The 20,840-nt window shown below is 45.1% G+C and overlaps 1 protein-coding gene across 3 annotated transcripts in view; it reads right to left on the bottom strand.

Annotated features, from left to right (window-relative positions):
- DTNA (dystrobrevin alpha) overlaps nt 1-16,097 on the bottom strand; it is a 223,337-nt gene extending 207,240 nt beyond the window's left edge. For 2 of the 3 annotated variants that reach the window (XM_058041024.1, XM_058041015.1), the window contains exon 1: nt 15,962-16,097. The gene's annotated coding sequence lies outside the window, so the exon portion shown is untranslated. Of the gene's footprint in view, nt 1-15,886; nt 15,911-15,961 lie in introns of those variants that run through there. The other variant, XM_058041043.1, reaches the window with a different exon arrangement.
- Between the last annotated feature and the right edge of the window lie 4,743 nt (nt 16,098-20,840).

The following is a 20,840-nucleotide window of genomic DNA, read 5'->3' as shown; positions in this document are numbered from 1 at the left end:
GTGCTTTAACTTGAGCTGAAAACTGAAATCTTCCATCAGCAAAATCAAATGAAGTGCTTCATTAAAAGCCAAGTTTAATTCATGCAGAGAAAATGCATCACTTTCAAAACAGACTGAGTGTTTTTGTTTTGGGATAAGCTGTGTCTCTCTGGGCTGCTGGAGGATCTCAGCGGATTTCTAATTTTGGTGTCTTGTAGACTGGACTATGGAGCTGCTTTTGGACAGCAAAATACAACCTCCCCACTGGGCACAGAAGCTGCATACTGATGACATGCCAAGAAAAAATGTATCTTCAGGCTGGGAAACCTGACACAGTAGGAGACAGAAAGGATGAAGTGCTGCAGTGACTCAGGAAGGAAAAAAAAAGTTCAGACTGAGGTAAAGAAAACAATGAATTTGGCAACATTAAAATCTTTCCATCAAGAATTTTTAAATGAAACATTTTAAATATTTGAATGGGAAGTTTTGAGTTTGGCTACAGTTTTTTGTTGATCAATTTACGCAGAAAGCAAAAGCTTTTAGCAAAACATTCCATAGCACTGAAGATTAGCTTTTTCTTTCTTTTTTTCAGTCATGTCAATTTTCTGCTTTTTTAATCAAATTCTATGTAAGCTGTGCTAGAATAAAGAGAGGCACAATGAAATTGCTCTTTGTATTCACTGATAGAATAGAAGTTGGACTGGTCTGTTCTGATGCTTCTTAGACCACTTACAAAGCAGTGTTTATTTCACTATCAGTATCACATGTCTAAAATTCACTAGTACTGAATATTAAATCATATCTTTTTACAAGAGGGAAAACTTCCTGGTTAATTCTCTGTGAAAACCCACAAAATAAGAAATGCAAGTCAGAACTGAGTTTAAATCTGTATGTTATTAAACTCACTGGTATAGCTGTTAATTGTCTAAAATATGAATAGCACCTCAAAAATCTTTCTGATCTTTTTCAAAGATATGGCATGGCAAATTTCGGGTCTTTTCCCCTCCCCTAACAATGTGGGTTTGGTTCTTTAAAGCTCTGTGTTTTGTATGTGTGAGATTTTCTTCCTCTCCTTTCATCACAGCTGCTTTTTTCTTTGCCTTGCTTTTGAGAACGGGCTATGCAATTTTTAGAAAATACGCACTGCAAATGAATCACCAAATGATAGTAGCTATGCTCCAGCCGTTGTGGATGCTCCTGCTGAGGGGGAGCACGAGGGCTGGCTCAGGAGCACGCAGGGTGTGGGTGGGTGGGTGACCTTTGGAGTGGGCTGTGCAGGCTCAGGAGGCGCCGGTCCTGCAGCCCCTGCCGTGGACTGCACGGCACAGCAGCACAAAGCGGAGGAGAGCATCGCTCACCGACACGTTCACATACTTCTGCTCAACATGAGCTTCAGCAACACCAAATACCTGCAGGGAAGGAACACTGCCATCTGGAAGGAGCCCAGTGAACTTACCCCTTGCGGGGGTGTGAAAAGCAAGGTCACAATTAATTCAGCCGGGATTGCATGGCAGCACTGTGCAATGGATTCCTTTCAACCTGCTAATATCCCCTCATGGAAAGGGGATTGTAGGGACTTTTTGCAGACACAAACCTCTCCTTGTACATTTTACAACCAAATCCCATATCTGGATTTAGCTCAGTATAAGCTAGCATAATCTTAAAGTCCTGGTGTATGCAGCAAAGCAAAAAAAAAATCTTATTATAGCAGTAAATCACAGCAGAGGTAAATATATTCTGCCTCTCTACTTTCAGACATTTGCAGCCTTCACAAAAATACTGTCCTTTGGTCTAAGGATTTCTTGTCTTGTCAGTTCAAGACCACTTACAAAACAAACAAGAAAAAATGTTTGCCAGTTATTTTCATCATCTGAAGTACTCAGATAGGAAAAAAGGAGGATGTAAGTGTACAAAACATGGAAGGACGTAACTTGTTATCATTCAGCCTTGAAGCCTTCCCTCTGCACCCAGGGGCTAACTTGGCATCTCCGTCATGCTGAACCACCTGGGATTGCACACAAAATTTCCCACAGAAAGTCAGCTCTAATATCAGCTCCCAAAGTTTTCGTTATAGCATTTTTTCCTACTTGTGCTGCAAGAGCTAAAAAAGAGGTGTACTGACAGAAACATTTGCTATTTGACAGTGTTATTAAATACACTTAAATCTGAAAAAACCAAGTCATTACTTTTAGCAGTGACCACTGTTATCCAGGAATGCAATAGTTAAATACTAAAGCCAAATAAATATGGCTGGTAAATAAAACAGTGGATGAACTCCCACCTTAAAAGCCCCACTGTGAGACACTGGTTGACTTATGAGCTGACTTAGTATACTCCAGTTACAAAAGAACAGAACAATTCATGGATTTCAAAAGCTCCCCCCCTACTGCAACGAGTCTCTGGGATTAAGGCAGGCATGGACTCCACACCATTTGAAAGGGACTGACCATTGCAGTTCTTGTTCTTAGGACACTGACTTACTCTTTGTAGTTGTGCTTTTGCGATACACTCTACAAGTAATTACAGAAAGCCTGTTGCTCATTCCTTACTTTTTTTGTCTTATTTTTTTCTATGACCACTGGCTCCTTCCTCACCAACTCTCCCCAGTATGCTAAGAAATCCTGTCACCTCACCTTTGTAGACATGCATGTTTGTACATCTTCAGGCACCTATTTCTCTTCTCTGGTGTAGCTGTGGTTTGATCCTACCCCAGTGTATGCACTGGACATTTCACAGGAAACACACAGGGAACAGTCATAGGAGATTCCCTTAAGAGTGACTTTACTGGAGCTGTATGAATTTCTGGAGCTCAGGATCTACTGCCTAGATTGTGTGTTACATTCTCCTTTTGTATGAGAAGGCACAGATTGGCTGTACTGCTTTGTATTTTGCTTTAAAGGCTTAGAAGCTAGGGTAGGATTTTTGCTACATTTCTTGATAACTATTCCATGTATTTTGTTTTTAAAAGGGAGATTTAAAAATAGAATACTAAAAAAGCCAGTGGTAACAGTACAGTTACAAATGCTGAAGTTCCAGAAGGAACTGCTGTGGGAGTTGCTGCTAGGAATACTTACCAAGGAGAAAAACACAACAGCTAGGAGACTGTTAATGCAGATGCACAGACAACACAGAGCAGAACCTTGTATTTCCAAATCAAGCTAAACACCTTAATATCTAATGACATTGACAATTCACAAATAGTATGCAAGTGGGTGTTACCACTTTCCAAAACAAAGTCACATCAAACACTCAGCTCTAGGAGGGTAGGGGAGGATCATCTTCTTTAAAAACAAAAATAAAAAGAAACAAAAGGAATAAACTCTGAAAAATAAGCTGTGAAAAAAATAGTAAAGGCCTTTTCAAGGTCTGAGCTTCCAGCCACACTGCTCACACAACAAGCACTAACAAATGTTTTCATAATTCAAGGACTGTGTATGAGTGTATGCAGGAGCTTCAATTCAAACACTCTAACACCATTTAAAACTCTTCCTAAATTATGTTCCAATCACTGATGTGCTCTTTCCAAATAAAAGTATAATACAATTTAAGGTAAAGCATAAAGAGCAAATATATTCTTAATGAATTTTTAACCCCACGTTAACAAGGGATTTGTTTGGACTTAGCCAAGCAGAGAGCAAGAGGTTCAGGAAGTTCCACTGCTGTGAGGCTGTCAGAGACAAGGAAGTGATAAACTTTTGGTTTGGGGTTTTGCAAACAAAGCAACACATTGTTCTTGATCACTGTGTTTGAAGACCACATGAAAAATGTAGATTGGTCCAGTATCTTGCTTAAACGGAAATGGATGTGTGAAGAGCTAACTACAGCAACATGCAAGCTCTACTGTCATCTCAGCAGAAAGAAGTTAAAACAAAGAAAAGCGAGGAAAGGAAGAATACCACCATGAAAAACCAAACACCTTTTCCCCCCTCCCAAAGCTTCCTGAGAATCATCCAGCTAGATTCTGATAATACTGGGTAACAAGTTTCTTTGTAGCTCGGCATGTTGGTTTCAACAAATTAGGATGTAATGGGACAACATCACTTTTTCTCTCTGTTAAGCAGAGGCCACAGAGAATCCCCTGGAAAAAAAACAGCAGTTAATTCAAGTGCCCTGGTTGATTTCCTAATAGCCAACTCAGGAGTGCTAAGGTCAGGTCCTATATCCCCAGAAAGAAAAAGAAAAAGAAAAAGAAAAAGAAAAAGAAAAAGAAAAAGAAAAAGAAAAAGAAAAAGAAAAAGAAAAAGAAAAAGAAAAAGAGGAGGTGAGCAACAGCCCAGCTGGCGATGTCAAAAGGAGGATAACATCTGCGTCCTGCCCTCAGTGGTACACCTGCACTTCCCCACCCAGCCAAAGGGGCAGCCCCTCCAGTCCTGCCTGCAGCCCCAGGGTTCCCATCTGCAGCCCCAGAGCTCAGGGAATTGAAGGTTCATGGGATAACTGTGACCATTTGTAGCTAGGGCAGCAGCTTCCAGCTCTCCTTCCCTTGTGTAACTTCAAGGTCTTGCAAAACACATGTCAGTGTATGTAAGGGAAATCTGGGTTTCAAGGACAGATCTTCTTGACACCTGAGTAGTGAGATGACATTGACTCATTGGCAGAAGGTCTGCTCTGAAAGACAACTTTGTTTTTAAATCTTTTTCCTTGGTTTTGAGCAGCAAATGGCATAGACATATGGGACTACTGAGGTTTCTGTTAGTGTTACTTTATTTCTGTTTCTTTTTCTTCCAAACTACCCTATTTTCTTCATTCATGTTCTTAACTGGATGTTCAGATTAAGGTAAGAGATGTATTAAAAATACATAAACAGTAGGATCATCAAACACAGTATATACAAAATGGCAGGTTTTAGAAATATTCACTGCTAAAATTTCAACTGTTAAATGTGGTTTGGTAGGCAAAGAAGACTGCAGCTTTTTTAAACATGAGGAAATCCGAAGGATTACATCAAACCATGTTACTGACACTGACAGATACAGGTTTTCAAGCAAAACAGCTGTCATTAAAGCTCCCATGACTGCTTAGAATACACTGCTGCAGTCTCCTAAAAAAACCCTAAATCCATGGGAAAAAAAGAATACCTTTAGCCTGTACTTTAGCTTCAGAACAGAGATGCAGCTCCATCTTTCTTCCTTTTCCTATGGACAAACAAAAGCAGTATGAACCATTTCTACCCCTGTGGTCACCAGGAAGGGCCAGAAAGCCACAATATGGCCTGTAACAAACATGCTCATCTCACAGCAGGGACTACAACCTCACACCTACTTTCCTAGGACTGCACTTAGCATGACATGTTGTGGAGAGATAGAATCTAAGAAAATAAAGATAGTGCAGAAGGTAGTCTCACACCTGAGGAGTTGCAGCTGTACTAATCACCAAAGATTAGGAACAGGCCTGCTTTTAACAGGCCACAGCTGTGCCCAATAATGATGAGTGCTACAAAAGAGTGGGTTAGCTGGGTGAGGAGATAGATGGGGTTTTGTTGGCTGTGCTGTGAGGAGCTGATCATGAGAAACCACCAAGAAGGTATGGGAACTTTTGTAATAAGATGACAACAAAATGTGTCTGTTTTGTTTTATTTAACATTAAGGTGTTCCAGGTAGAACATCGCTTCTTACCTTTGCTATTTGAAACAAGACTGAGCGCTGGGTACAAAGTCTGAAACCTGGTACCAGCAGAGCTGCTAAAACACTGTTGTGTCATCCTTCTCCTTGGACACTTGTACAAGCTGTCCCTGCACATCTACGGTGACAGCAACCTGCCAAAGCCACCAGGGTTTGTGTCACTCTGTGAGACAAGCAGTGCAAATAATTACTGAGATGGTTTGCATATTCACAGGCCATCCTCGCTCAATGTGCAGCAGTGGTTAAGACAGAGCAGCTTAAATCCAGGTGCCACAGGCAGGACAGGAGAGGATCCTTGGGCTTGCAAAGGACAAGAGGACACCAAAGCAGCTGCAGGGGAAGGAGGGAGGCCAGCCTGAGGCATGACTGTAACATGGGATGTTTCTGTGTGCAGCTGGCAAGAAAGGGAAACAGCTGGGTCCAGGACATGTATAGAGGCAATTGAAGGTCAAAGGGAAGTATCCAGAAGTAGTGTGACCTCTAAACCAGCCTTCTCACTGCATTTTTGATTACCCTCATGGCCTAAGTGTGATCTGGTTTGATCAAGTATTCATGTCATTATATGGCAACCAAAGGAGGGCATAGCTAATGATTTTTTTTTAACTCTCAATACTCAAAAACATTGTTTAGGCCTGGTGTGACCTTTCCCTATTTTATTCTAGCAAGATGCCCAACTTTCTTGGCTCCCAATTTTATTTATAGCATAATACTTGCACAGAAATACAGACAAACACATTAAAGCCTTCAAAAGCAATTTTCACAGGAAATGCAATACAAATCTAGCTGTGCACATCTCTTAAACCCTCCCTGTTTGCACCCTGCCCAGAGAATAAGAGTCATTTATTGGGAAGCATGTGCCTTTTATTTCTGCCCCTCTCCCCAGGTCAGTATCCTCAAAGCCTTTCTTCTAGTCTTTCCATGTGGCTACTTGGTGAACTCCAGAAGCATTTGCATTGATGGCGCAGGACTTAGCACTAGATCTGTTGTATATGGTTAAGCTGCTGCTGGGCTAAGCTCCCTTTTTTTATCCTGAGTGGTATTTTCTCTTTGAACTTTAGGAATTTATACAGTGTTTTATCCTTTCAAGTATCTCTACAAATTCTTCACAGGATCTACAGCACAGGCAGGGCCTTTTTATGACAGAAAGACACAGTAGGTTTTCATGCTTTGCAGTCACTGCAATATAACCCACTGCTTCACTAAGCCCACTAACATTACATTCATTATTTGGCACAGAGCTTATGGTAAAGAAGTAATTTGTTCTGATAGTCAAGTGCACAATCAAAAGTCTGATTGCCTACAACAAATCAAGAGAGTTTTGTAAGCCCTGCTATGTGCTTTCATATGCTGAAAGAAAAAAAAAACCCACAAACTGTGCAAGAATAATTATCTTTCTGCCAGTTTATCTTCACAATGAAGATAGGTAACAATTATGTGTAAATGCAAATAGGGATAATATGGGGCTCCCAAGGTATCAGAAAGTTAGCTTTCCTTGTGGAAATACAGAAGCACCACCACAATGGGACAAATGAAACATACCTCTCACCAAAACATGAAGGTGAAACCTCTCCTTCTGCTTAAGGATGACTGGCTAATGCTTAATGCAGAGAAATGTACAAAGTAGCTGCATTTTATGTTACTACCGTGTACAACAGATATTGTGTACCTTTTCTGTGCAAAAAAAAGTTACATGCAGTTGTCCATAATCATTTGAGTCTTGATACGACTAGATAAACAGCAGTCAGGAAGGAAAAATTAGCAAAGTGCCTTTTAAGAAACATAGTGTTCACAAAAACTGCTTTAAAATCTTCTGTCTAGAGAAACAGGGACTACTTTCTGAGTCACTCTAATATTGCAGTATTTACAGCGTGTATCACCTTTCTCTGCAGAAGGTTATACAGAGCACGGCCTGATGCAGTTCAGCTTCCAATGTCCTGGCTGTGGGTTTGAAAAACCCAGCAAACTGACCCTGCTACTGCTCACACTGCTCCTCTCAAGAGAATTCCTCCTGCAAGTAGTCCTGTAAGGTCAAATGAGACTCTTTGCCAAACAAGCCTTTGCAAAAATCAGTTCTGCTCTGTCATGTTAAGAGAAAAGGAACCTAGCTGGAGCATGTACTAATTTAAATTAACACAGTACATCCTTCTTACCAGATGATGTGGTTGGGGGTTTTTCTCGTTTCCTCTCCTTCCTTCTTTTCTTTTTGCTGTTTTCAGGCTTTTTTTCTTCTACCCTTCCCTTTTGCATTTTTTTTCTCCTTTCACGCACTATTCTTCTCCATCCTACTTTCCCCTTTTAACAACCCACCTCCTCCTCCTGCATCCTGTTTTCCTATCCCTTTGTCCTCTCCCAGTCCTTTGAAGGACTACACCTGTGTTTTTCTAACAGTCCCACCAGAAGCAGCTGAAGGCAAGTGATAAGACACTGATAAAAACCTCTTGAGACTTAAAGGCTGTATTTCTACTAGCCTGCACAAAGGGAAATGGCCGATGTGGGCTAAGGAGAGAGGGATTAAATGAGTCAAAACTTGCAGAATTCCAACACGGGGGATTTAAATTTCTGTAGTTCCCGTTAACTAGTGCACACCACCATCAAACTGCTTGTTCTGGTTAATATTTAAGAAGGGAAAAAATGAGCAGAGTCACATGATAAACATGTCTGGAAGCCTAAAAAAAAGAATAAGAAGTTAATAAAAGTGTGTTTACACGTCAGACATCATACCCAGACCTGGAATGGTGTTATCATTTCCATTACAGGAGCAAATGCCTGCCTCTGAAACCTGCAGAAGTTTTAATCATTTTTTTAAAATCCATGCCCTAAGAAATTACCTCATTATTTCCCCACTTCAGAACAGTGCTTTCCTCACACTCATTTTGGACACCTTGCCAGGTAGGTCAGTCCCCAACAAAAGCCTGGTCCCGCTCTTTAAGCCAAAACACACTCCCCAGGTCTGCCCCAGTGCATTTAATGTGCTGGCTTGCAAAATTTCTCTGTGAACTGTGTGCACTTAGAAATCAGCAGTACCTGATTTGGGAGTCACACAGGCAGTTGCCATGTCTTTGGGTTAAGCATAAAGGGATTGTATTAGATCTGGCAAATGTCATTTATTTCCAGGATTTGAGAAAAGATTTTTCTTATCCCAGTAATTCCAGATAATCTAACTTAAGGATCCTAGAAAGATAAAGCTGAATCTCTACTTTTACACTGAGAGTATCTGGAGCTCATTACGGATTTTGCCAGAAATCACAGATCCGTGGTTTGCCTTACCAGCTCAAAAAAGCTGCATCCACAGACCTTCCAGAGTTTTAAGAGAAGACCATGGCAACTTCCAGCTGGGTATGTGATGCTATTCATCCTGAAATCCACAAGTGCTCTCTCCTAGTGAGAGCTGGACCTTCAAGCAAGAAACCTGGGTGCCCTAAGACAGCAAGGCCAGGTGATTCTCCAGCATCACATCTATAAAATTAGGGAGATGGGCATCTGCAATCAAATCCATGTGCAGACAAGTTCAAGTCACCTAGCTTTCCTATGTCCTTTCTGCAGAGATGCAGCTAATGTTAATGTCTTTGAAAGAATTCTACATATTTAACTATCAAATAATATATGGCCAGCATGTGTTAGCCGACTGCCTTCCATGGAAGGGGCTTAGCTAAGGAGTCTAGCTAACTACGCAAAGATTTTGGAAGCTATCACCTACGAAGAAAGTTTGGTACATTTTGTACTGACAACTGATTTCCACACAACTCTTGTTGACTCTAGTATTTCACGCTTTAGAACACAATTCAAAACAAAAAGTATGGCGTGCACAAATTCTCACTGATCTCACGCTGTACCAGTAACTGTGCTGGTAGAATCAGAGCTGGTAGCAAGCTCCAAGTGGTTTGTAAGGAAATTCACTTCAGTGAAGTGTCATTTTCCACATTCCCGGTTGTTACAAGAGTGCCTAGATTCAAAAGACTAAATAGCCTCCTTTGTTTATTACATAATCTGCAGAACTGCAGGCAGAGAGCGACAAGGAAAGCACAGATCCTTCCTCTGAGCACTCTGGCGTGCCCCCTGTCCAAAAGAAGTCTCTCTTTGGGCTCGTTGCTTTGCTACGCAGCCGTTCACTTGGGCAGCTTTTTCCAAACTGCAGAGATGCCTGTTTATTATGCCCATCCATACAATTATCTACATCTACACACATGTATGTGCTCTGCTGGCTGCCCACACGGAGCCCATCTGCCAGGCTGGCACCGTGCCCACCGGGACGTTGGTCGGTCCCTTTTGCTGAAGCAGAGCTGTCAGGCGGTGACGGACTTTGGTGGGCAGCCAGGAGCCCTCCTTTCTGCAGGGACCAAAGCCTCCCAGTGCCACTCAGATTTCTGTGGCACACCACGGGAGCACGACCATTGGCACACATGCCAAAGCAAAGAAGATTTCAAAGGGGAAAGAAAAGAGGAGAGCTGACTGGTACTTCAGACTGTGATCCTACTTTGTGGAGGTGATTATGGTGGACAATGCTGCTGTGGCTGAGCACAGACCAGCCATCACTTAACTTTGACTTTGGCACCAATCAAGTACAACAGGGTAATTGTGAGACAACTCAATAGATGTAAATAGCCACTATACAGAGCAATTCTGTGTGGCGTAAGGGCACAGACAAATGGCCTACAAAAGGCAGCTCCTTCCACACGCGTGCAGACAAGGTGAGTAACTCCAGCTGCCCAGGAACCAGTAGTCAAGATCAGACCTACATGCATCAGATTTCAATTCAGCCCAGATCTTTCCAGGAGGATCATCTTGCACATGCTGCTCCTGTTCACATTTCTGTTTAAAGCTGACCTTCACTTTTACACTTGCACTGCGTGAAGAGAGGTGGGTCATGCTTTGCATTGGGGTTTTAATCTCTCAATGACAATAATAATGCAACATTTCCTGGCATGTTATCTTCTGCTTTTCTTTTCCTCCAGTCACCTGTGAACTTGGCCACTAGAACCCTGCTTTAGAACCTCTCAATGTGGCTATTCCTCATGGCTGGAATCAGCTTATCCCACCCTCACTGGTGTTAAGTGGGATGCAAACACAGCTCCGCCTTCCTGCATGAGCCAAGATGAACAGTTCAATGTGGTCTCACTATTCAATGGGTCTATTCACCCGTAAGCATGACAAGCAAATTCTGGCACTAAACCAGCAGCTCCTCTGCTCCCCAGGAATGCCCAAGGGCAAAATTATATCATGCTTTTATTTAAATCAACATCGTCGAACTCTGCTATGGAGGAGTTTTACCAGTTAAATGAGCCTCCACTCACACCCACTGCGTGAGGATTCAGTGGTCAGGAAGAAGTCCCAGCTGAACTTTTGAAAAGCTAGAGACAATGCTGCAAGTTTCCTTCCCCTGTTGATTTTAATCACGTCAGAAAAATCTTACATTATGATAATTACATCACAAAACAGTTTATAGACATTTCCGTCACATGACATTTTAATTGCTGTTACCTCTTTAAACAACTAAGCCAAGGCAGAGCTTGTCAGCACCAAGAGAAAAGAAAATCAAGTGTGCCTCTGAAGTCTGAATTTCTTCTTAGGCAAAATAAGCAGACATCCAGACCACTACATGAGGAAATTCCGCATGTATCTTCTACTTCAATTTTGAATGGCTCTTCTGACATCTCTTCCAGCTAAGAAGATTAAAAAAGACCAAATCATTTGAGATACTGCATTGCTTCTTGACATCAATCTGGTGAAAGATTTAACTGAAAAGAGCCTTTATTTTTGTACTTTGTATGTTATAGGATGGAATTCTGTCAAGTTGTAATCTCTTTTGAACAATTATAGAAATCGCTGCATTTCCCTTTGCAGGCTGTTCTGCCTATACAGAGAGAGCACACCTATAAAAATGCAGCAGCCTCTGTACAATAAAAGGTACGGCTCAGGATTTCCCTCTGGGTCCTTGTGGCATATGCACAGGCATGTGAACTGTCAGTGATGCTTCTCACATAATCAGTACAAATACAGAGCTTCCAAGAGGAGGTGACGTCACACATTTTATAGTACAGGCTCTGCATGAAACAACTGTAGTCCCCAGCAGCAGCTGTGGATATGCCATAGGTAAACCAAACAGTTGTGATCTCCTTCTCTCTTCAGTGGGATGGAGAAAATACACAAAGACTGGATTTATGTCATCGTAATTGAGGGAAGGATTCTGCCCCATACAAAACACATGTCCCCAGACATTGTTTGTCTTAAGCAGCAGGTGAAAAACCTGGCTCTACTGAAGTGAACAGCATCAGGGCAATTAGTCTCAGATTTGGTCATCTCCACATCGGCACACAAAGACCACTGAAAGTTCCAAGTTCTTACAAGTGGCTTGGCATTTTATCTCAGTAGCTGAGACCACTAAACCTTGCCTGCACTGATTTCTCCACAAGTGACACTAGATATCTGCACAGCTAAAGAATACAATAGATGCATCTAACTTAAAAACAGATGAAGCATTTACGCTTTAATTGGAATGTGTACAATTTAGATCTAAATTTGCACATCTTTCCTATATGGTTTTCCATATGTCTTCATTGTAACAGTTTCCCAATTTAAGGCAATGTGAGAAGACAGAAGCTCTTTTTTGCAAGACCGTGAACACACACACACACACACACCCTACCCCAAAACCAGCACTAACATCTGCAGCAATCACAATATGGTAACTGGCTACACACAGGAGATTAAAAATATACAGATCAATAATGTTCTGCTACGATTTTCAAACAGAAACTTCATGTAATTTTTTCCAAACACAGTCCCTCTAGTAGCTTTTGTAATGACATTGGAGAGGGAGACATTGCATTACACTCTTCAAGCCATTCTGATAGTCCCACACATAATTTCCCCCCGCCTCCCCCCAATTTTCAGCAAAAGTGTCATTCTTGTGCTGTTTGTGTAAGTGGACAGAATTTCAAGCATCTGCTCCCAAATGATTATAAATCAAGGAACCTTCATGCTCCATTAGCTTGAGAAGATAGCGTTATTAATGACTGCTATTCAAGGAAGTTCACAGTAAGTGTCTAAGTGAAGACACCTCTGATGTAGGGCTTTGTTTTGTTTCCAAAAACAGCTGCGTGGGCAAATCTTCACTCTTGCTGTTTAACATATTTCTGAGGCTACCACTTCTAAGAATTATCAATTATTTTTGTTAGCTTAGCAGCTATATCAGTTTCCTGTGGAAAAAGAAACAATACTGACATTCCACAGCAATGGTCATGAAAAGTCATTTAGCTTAACAAATGCTGGGGTCTATGAAGATGCAACACTGCTCTTACTCTGCTATTCTTCATCCAGTTCCAGAAGTCTGAAAAAGCTGGTTGAACTCTAAAGCCCAAAAAGTGAAAATTTAAGTATTAGGTTGTATTACATGGACTTGAAACAATGTAAGAAATGACTGGGTATAGCCTGGCAGAGCTGATTTGCTCCAAAGGTTAATACACCATGATTTCCTACATGATCCTAACCAGCAGCCTTTTATTTCCATAGAAGTAGGACCAACTTTGCAAAGAAAAGGCGAGTCAGAGGTCCTATTAGGTGAGTTTTCTGCCTGTTAGTTACTTGCCTAGGTGCACAATGGATGTGAGGCATGAATAGCACACAATATTGAAATTCAAGATAAGAGATCTGACTCATCACTCCACTGCACCAGTTTTATGCCTACGGGGCTCCATGTTCTTCCATGGTGACTCAGACCCAAGGCTCCCCTCTCTCCAGGAAAAACATGACAAGTCATGCAGTACATGTCAGACCTAGCCATCAACTGTAATCCCCATTTGCACTGCAAAACTAATTGGAATGTAACATTCCATACCACTTGCATCTTGTCGTTAAGCCTAGAGATAGGAATATATATAACTAATGTAAAGAGCAGCAGTTTAATATATAGTAATTGGAATTAACCCTAGTACACCTGGAAGAACACTCAAGGAACCCTGTTTGAGAAAGTAGTCCTTTCCAAATGTTAATAGTGTCAACATGTGCATGCTAAGATTAACAACATGGAATTAAGAAGGAGATTAGCTACTGGAACAAAAAGTTTCTCTGAAAAAGTTCTCATTGCAAGACTGCTGCTTTCACTTTTCTAACCCAAGGCTGCTGAAACACAAGAAACTTTGAACAACTCTAAGGTAGGCATTGACTGTTTCTTCCAAAAGGACATGCAGTGTTTACGACAGCTATTTTTTGCTTTCAACTATAGAAATATAAAACACCATGAGGCCCATTTTCTTCTCACAGCTTCATGTCTGTATATATTCATTGATTTCAGTGCAATTATATCTGATTATTTGCCTGGAATGGATGTTATATCAGTGCTGACCCTTACAGGCAATTCTGAATGGATTTATACTGGGCAAAATGTGTAAGAGGAGACAATCTACAGTCTGACAGCATAGAACTGTGGAAAACAAGGAAATAATTAATAAAGGTATAATAAACCTTCAAAAGCCAAACAAAACAATTCATCCTTCACCTTGCTCTAAACGTTAAGGGATTGGTATCCAGCAGTTTACCATAATGTACCTTGTGCTTTTTGTCTGTTTTTCAGTCACAGAATCAGTGGGTTACTGTAGAACACAGAGACCACTGCCACAGGTTTCTGTCCAGGACTGGGTCCTGAGCTACTCTGCAGAGACAGTTGAATCTATGATGGTTGATCCTGCACAGTTCAGCCATGCTGGGCACTGGTGCGCACAACCAGTAACGCCCTGAAAACTGCTTGTGGAAATGGTTACACACCACTGGGGAGCCACACATACTGAGCATTACACGCACAAACCATCCACTTGCTTGTGCTGGCAGAGGGCACACGTATGTAATTCTGTATTTACTACCACCACTGCAAGATGATAGCATCTCATTCTGACTACACTGACATCCCACTGAGAGGTCAAGGCAGGAGATGGTATTATATGTGTGCTTTTGTACAGGACGGCAAGATTTATTCTGAGGCATTCAGTTCTTTGAGTTTTACCTCTGTCTTATGAAAAAGAAAAAACCAAATCCACAAAAACCCACAAAACTGTCCACTGCAATGAATACAGACTTTGAATAAATGCAGGACCTTGACTGCAACAGGAAGGTGAAACCCAAAAATGTGTCAGTAGGATCATTCCCTTTTGAGGAGCACTATAAAGACATGAACTTAAAATAGACATAGCATTGGCTCTTATCTCATGCTCACTTACTCTCTGACAACCAGAAACCAGGGTGACTTAAAAACCTAGCACTTACTACTCTTTGGTTGCCATAATTTTATTAGTCTGGTCATGTGGCAGTCACAGGTGTGAGACACAACCTGGTATCCAGGTAAAAGTTATGGAAACAGCTCCATAGCTAATGGCACTGTTAAACCACAGAATCCATGCCTTTACCCCCATCATTAAAATACTTCTACATCCAAAATACAAGGAGAGAAGCAGAGGTACAGCGTTCAGAACTGAACAGCAAGTTACAAAACTTCAAACACTACACAATATATTGAAAGCCTACTAGCACCAAATTTGTGATGCTCCTTATATACTTGAATCTCTCCTTTTAACATCTGGGTCACCAGTAACTACCAAAGATTACCAGACCACACTGCTTCCCACCCATGTTTAAAGTACTACTGAAGTACTACCTAAAACATCACCCATGCTGGGAAGTGGATCCAGTGATTGAGTACCCGATTCGGCGGTCGCCAGCAGTATTTCACTTGAGGTGGTAGCTGGTTTCTAGCATGGGAGTGTGGAACAAGCCAGTTTGGCTGCAACGATTGAGGTTTTCACCGCCCAGCACCAAAGTTTGCCAAGGAGCCGGCGAACGCACAGGTAAAGGCAGTCGCTGCCGCGCTGCGGGGCGCCGTCCTTTCGTCACTTTTACCTCAGCCGGCTGCAAGAGGCGACAGCGGGCGAGCAGGGACAGCCCACCGGGTCCCCAGGTGGTCTCCGGGGAGCCCGGGACCCGCTGCACGGAGCGCCTGGGTGGGCGACAGGGAGCGAGTGCCGTGCCGCATGCCTGTGCACACTCGCACGCCGGGAGCGCCCCAGCGGCGCCTGGGGACGGGCGGGAGCGCCGTGCGACCCCACGGGGGGCGGCCCCGGGAGCGTGGGGGACAGGGGGGCTGCCCCCCGCCCGGCCCACCCTCCGGAGGCCGCTCCGCACCCCCTGACCGCGGTGCCGACGGGGAACCCCCGGCGCCCCCCGCCCCGCACAGGCACACGGCAACAGGCGGCGCCCCCCGCCCGGCACCTCGCACCCGCTGCCCCGCTCGGCATCGCTACCTCGGCAAGGCTCCGTGCGCTCCCGCCGCCGCCTGCTCCCGCCGCCGCCGCCGGGGCGGATCAGCTGATATTTACCTGTGAGGTAATGCACGCTCCGTAAGGTCACCGTGCACCCGCCGCCGGCACACGGTGCCAGGCAGGAGGAGGGACGCGCCGGGAGGAGCGGGAGTTGCTCCTGCTCCGCCGCCGCCGCGCACGGCGCCGGAGCGGGGCGGCCGCGCCGCGCAGAGGCAGAGGCGGCCGCTGCCGCTGCAGCTCCTGGCACATGCTGCAGGTGTCAGCGCAGGAGCTGCACCGCCGCCCGCCCGCCGCGCCCGCCCCGCCGCGATGCGCAGCCGCGCCCGCCGCACCGCGCCGGCGCCGCGATGGTGCGCCGGCGCCCTTCGCCGCCTGAAGCCGCCGCGAAGCCGCTGCCCGGCCCCGGCGCTCCCCTCGGGAGACGCTCCCCCGCCAGCACCGGCGGAGAGGGGGCGGTGGGAGGGATGACGTAGTGGGGCGTGGGGCAGGGGCGAGGCCGGGCGGCGGGGCCGGGAGCCCCCTCCGGGCCCCCCGAGAGCGCGGCTCCGCCAAGGGGGTGCGGACGGGACCCCCCCCATCCCTGTCGGAGCGGCGGGCGGGCCGGGGGAGCGGCGGGGCGAGCGGGGGCAGAGGGATGATGTCATCCCCTTTTCCAGGGGGGGCGGGGCCTGTCCGCGGGAGGAGGTGGGCGCGACGCCGCGGCTCCCTCAGGAGCGGGCGAGGAGGGGGATGCGCACGGTGCCGGCCCCTCACGGCGCCGAACCCGCGCGTCCCAACCAGCGCTGCCCCGGGCCGGGCCGGGTGGGGGGCGATCGCTCCGTGCCGCAGCAGCGGGTCGTGGGGCAGGCACCGGGGAAGGCACCCCGCCCCGGGCGGGAGTCCCCGCTGTGGGTCCCAACCCCGGGCAGGGGTCCCGGGAGTCCCCGTTGTGGGTCCCAACCCCGGCCAGGAGTCCCCAGCATGGATTCCAACCCCGGGCAGGGGTCCTGGCAGTCCCCATTGTGGGTCCCAACCCCGGCCAGGAGTCCCCGTTTTGGGTCCCAGCCCCGGGCAGGGGTCCCGGGGGTCCCCGCTGTGGGTCCCAGCCCCGGGCGAGCGTCCCCTGTTGCCCCCGCCAGCCCACCGGCGCTCCCGCTGCAGGGCGCAGAGCGGAGCGCAACTTGGGCAGCGGCACGGCCGGCCCGGACTATCGGGGGAAGAGCTCTTGGTGCAGCCCTGCCCCGGGAGCCGCCGTGTCCTGCCGGGGCCGGTGCCAGTGGCACACGCTGGCTCCAGCGCGGCTCGCTGCTGACAGCCGAGGTTGGCGTGTGGGTGGGTGTGCGGGAGCTTCCGAGCACATCGGGGAGCCCGGCTGCGGGGAGTGACGAGCAGCAAAGGCTTCTGCTCATCCTGCGGTTCTCTAAATGTGCGCAGGAGGTTTGCTGGAGAAATGGTCTCTAGCGCTCGGTTTCTGTGACCCACTTATCTTCTCCTAACTGGTCAGATAAACCGTAGGGATTAACCATGTAGGCTTAACACACAGGTACCTGAGAGGAAAATTCAGCACCTTTCAGAGTAGCAGCCTCAGGTTTCCTTTCATCTTCAACCATCAGCACCTTTAAATAAGACACAACTAACTATCTGCATTAGAAATGCAATGCATGGTCTTTAAAGCAACAACATTTGGAAGTTGGGTGGGGTTTTTCATCTTCAGTTTTCACAGATTTTCCCATCCACTTAACAAAAAGAACAATATGTATAACTCTTTGACTGCATACTTAAAATCTTGAGCTGGGATAATATTTAATGGCCTAAATGCTAATCACAGGGTGCCAGGAAGGCTGAAGGCTTTTGGGATACTTCTACATCAGTCCTGTATGATGATGCTTTGTCCAATCTGAAAGCAACATGAAGAGACTGCATTTCTGACTAGGAAAAAAAACCCAAGCAAACATGAAAATGAAAAGGGGAAGGTTTGATCATACTGGAGGCTCAAGCATGCCTGGTTAGATAGCTAGGGCATTACACTCCCCTCCTTCATGCAAACATTAAGCATAGTAATCCTCATTTTAAAAGTCTTAAGAGAAAGGCGCAGGCAATGCTGGACTCTCACTCTGATAGCACTTTCTGAGTACTGGCCTCCTCACACTGCTGGAGCAGTGGGAAGGATGTTGCCTTCTGATGCAAGGCAAGGTGACCTGGTTCTGAGGAAACGGCACGGCGACCCACTCTCCAGGGTCGCTCGGGCCAAGAACACACGCAGGCACCAACATGGTGGACGGTTCAAGGGCCTTTATTGTCCCGTCTCGTCGGGTTTTATAATCGGGGAGGTTTTTTCCTTACGTCAGGGGGTCTTACCTTACTGTAATTGGTTAATAAGGAGTCAAAAGTTACTAATGTTAGGGGGGGTCTACATTCTTGGGTGATCCCTTATCACTAGGCGTTAGGGGGAGAGGAATCCTGCTGCTTTCCGTGACATCACGAGATTTTCCGAACGCCTGATCCTATCTACTACAGAAGGAGAGGTGAGAAAAGGATGGACATGTGATTCAGGCAGAGCTGGTACCACAGAGAGTGGCCTGCTGGTATTCCCTGGCTTGGTGAGACACACTGGGAACGTGGGAGGGATGGAGTGCATAAGAGGTGACACAACAGGTGACATAAGGTAGGAGGTCATGGAGGACACTGAGGTTGGAATGGGAGCTCGGAATGAGATGTGGTGGGTGAGGGAAAGGCAGCAGGGAAGTCTTTGTGTCTGCAGATTGTATCAGTCATGGAAGCTGATTATTATTATCACAATATAACAGAAGAACACAGGGGAAGGGCAGCACCACAGAGGATGAAATGAATGAGCCTGCAATCAGGGATTTTGTCCCTGTAATGATGAGGTAAGGGAAGACTTGTGTTCCAGCAGGGATGTTTAAGTGTCAGTAACCTTACTGAAAGGGAAGAGTGACATGTAAAACAGATCAGATGACAGGAGAACCTGTCCTTAAAATCTCTGTTTACAGCTCACAGGAGAATATACCAGGAGACCTTGATGCTCAGTAGGGAGTCCAGTGAAGACATTAACAGGACTGAGGAGAGCTCTCTAGGCTGCTAACTGGGGGAGCTATTATAAATTACAGCTTTGAGGCTTTGTCAGGGAGTGTTGCTTCATTTCTTGAAATTATGGGCTAAATTAATCACTGTTTTAACATAGTGCTAAATTATTTGCACTTATAGGCAGTTTCTCCACAATAAATCTTAATCTTTCATTCTCTGGAACATGCCCTTCCAAGGCTGAGTGAGCAATGGACTCCCCACTCCACGGGTCACAGACCTGACTGGGATGGACTGTGCATGGCAGGAGAACAAATGTTTTCAAGGGGGATTGAGACTACAGTTAGCAAGCTGCTTTTCAGCAAACTGTCATCACATGGAAGGCAGAATTCCCATAGGAAAATGCTTTGATTCCTGTCGAAGCACCACAGGAGCGAGACTTAAGGAGCTGATGATGCTCTAAGTGTGGTTAGCAGTTTTGAGACAGACAAGTGTGCCTGCCTGACAGAGCTACTACTACATCAGGAAGGTTGTTTTGTTTAGGGTACATAGTAAATCAGCATATTCTAAGTGAAGCTTTAATTGAATGCCCAGTTTGCAGGAGCAAAACGTGTTTCTGGGTTTGCTTGAAATTTATGAAAACTAAATGAAAACCAAACCAAAAGGGGAAGCATCTGCAAAGTGAAAATCCTGCCTTTTGGACAGTTTCATGGACACACTGATGGTACAAATTGAAATGCAGGGTTGTTAAGGAGCAGTCTGAGTGCTTCCTGCAACTGTGAGATGTATTTCAGCCCTCTGTCCCCTGCAGAGAGCCTGTGTCTACGAGAGCAGGCTGCTTTCTGCAAACACCTAAAAACTCTGGTCCCCACCCTACATCCCCCTGCCCTCCATTAATTTTGTACCTGCAAAGCAGCACACTCCATGTACTGAGCCTTTATAAATACCCTGGGGAGCCATTTCTCCAGAAAACTCTTCTTTATGCTCTTTTGTATAGATGCATTTGGATTATCTCACAAACCACTCTCATGTTTATTAGCTTCACCTGGGCTTGTCATCAACACTAGTCAAGTACAAACATTAATCAAATTAGAGTGTCAATCCAGCCAGGCAGAAGGTCAAGCTTCTAATTACAAGGTTGGAAAGTGGGAATGACTGGAAGTAATTTAAACTTAAAATGTAATTCTAGGGCAAATTTAACAACAGGTTCTTTTCTAGTTGCCCCACTATCTTTCACCTTGAGTTTTTTAGGTGTCTCATCCATAAAAAAACCAGAAGTCTAATTTGCACCTCTACTGTGTGGTTTGTCTTGCTCCCTTCCAGCACAAGGCAAATGTCTCAGGTATCACTAGCTGTCGTTCTGTTTGAAGTTCAAAATAGTTCCTGCATTCCTAAACCTTCTTTCTGTCACAACTTCTAAACAAGCTCTCCTATCACACACTGAGCCACCCTTCTTTCCAGCCACCAATTCATGAAGGAGTTTCCAAGGCTTTTACTGTCTTTCCTACAATTTGCATTTAGTAACATTAAACCATGAGATTTCTAACAGTTCTCTCAGGTTTTCCACGCTCAGCTGATTTCCTCTTGGATAACAGAAATGGCTCTCTAACAACAAAGATGACAGACATGATAATGACATATTTTGACCAAGCAGCACTCCCACCATTCAGTGCCAGATTCTGGGGTTCCTAATTTCACATCCCCCCACTGCTGAGGAATGAGAGATCACACCTCCTACATCCAAGAGTGTGATGGGAGCAGGAATCACACTAGACAGCGCTGATCTTAATGTCAGTGTTAACAAATCTAATCTGTCCTCAGTTCATCTATCACTGTGCCAACTAGGCATCATTTTGTATGATTAAGTACCTGTGAAATCAAATAGTAAACTGAATTTGTTCCATTGGGTACATTA

The sequence above is a fragment of the Melospiza georgiana genome, chromosome 1, assembly GCF_028018845.1.
Source record: "Melospiza georgiana isolate bMelGeo1 chromosome 1, bMelGeo1.pri, whole genome shotgun sequence".
NCBI classification, from domain to species: domain Eukaryota; kingdom Metazoa; phylum Chordata; class Aves; order Passeriformes; family Passerellidae; genus Melospiza; species Melospiza georgiana.
Note: the sequence above shows the minus strand (reverse complement) of the source record. Positions and strands in the feature narration are given on the sequence as shown.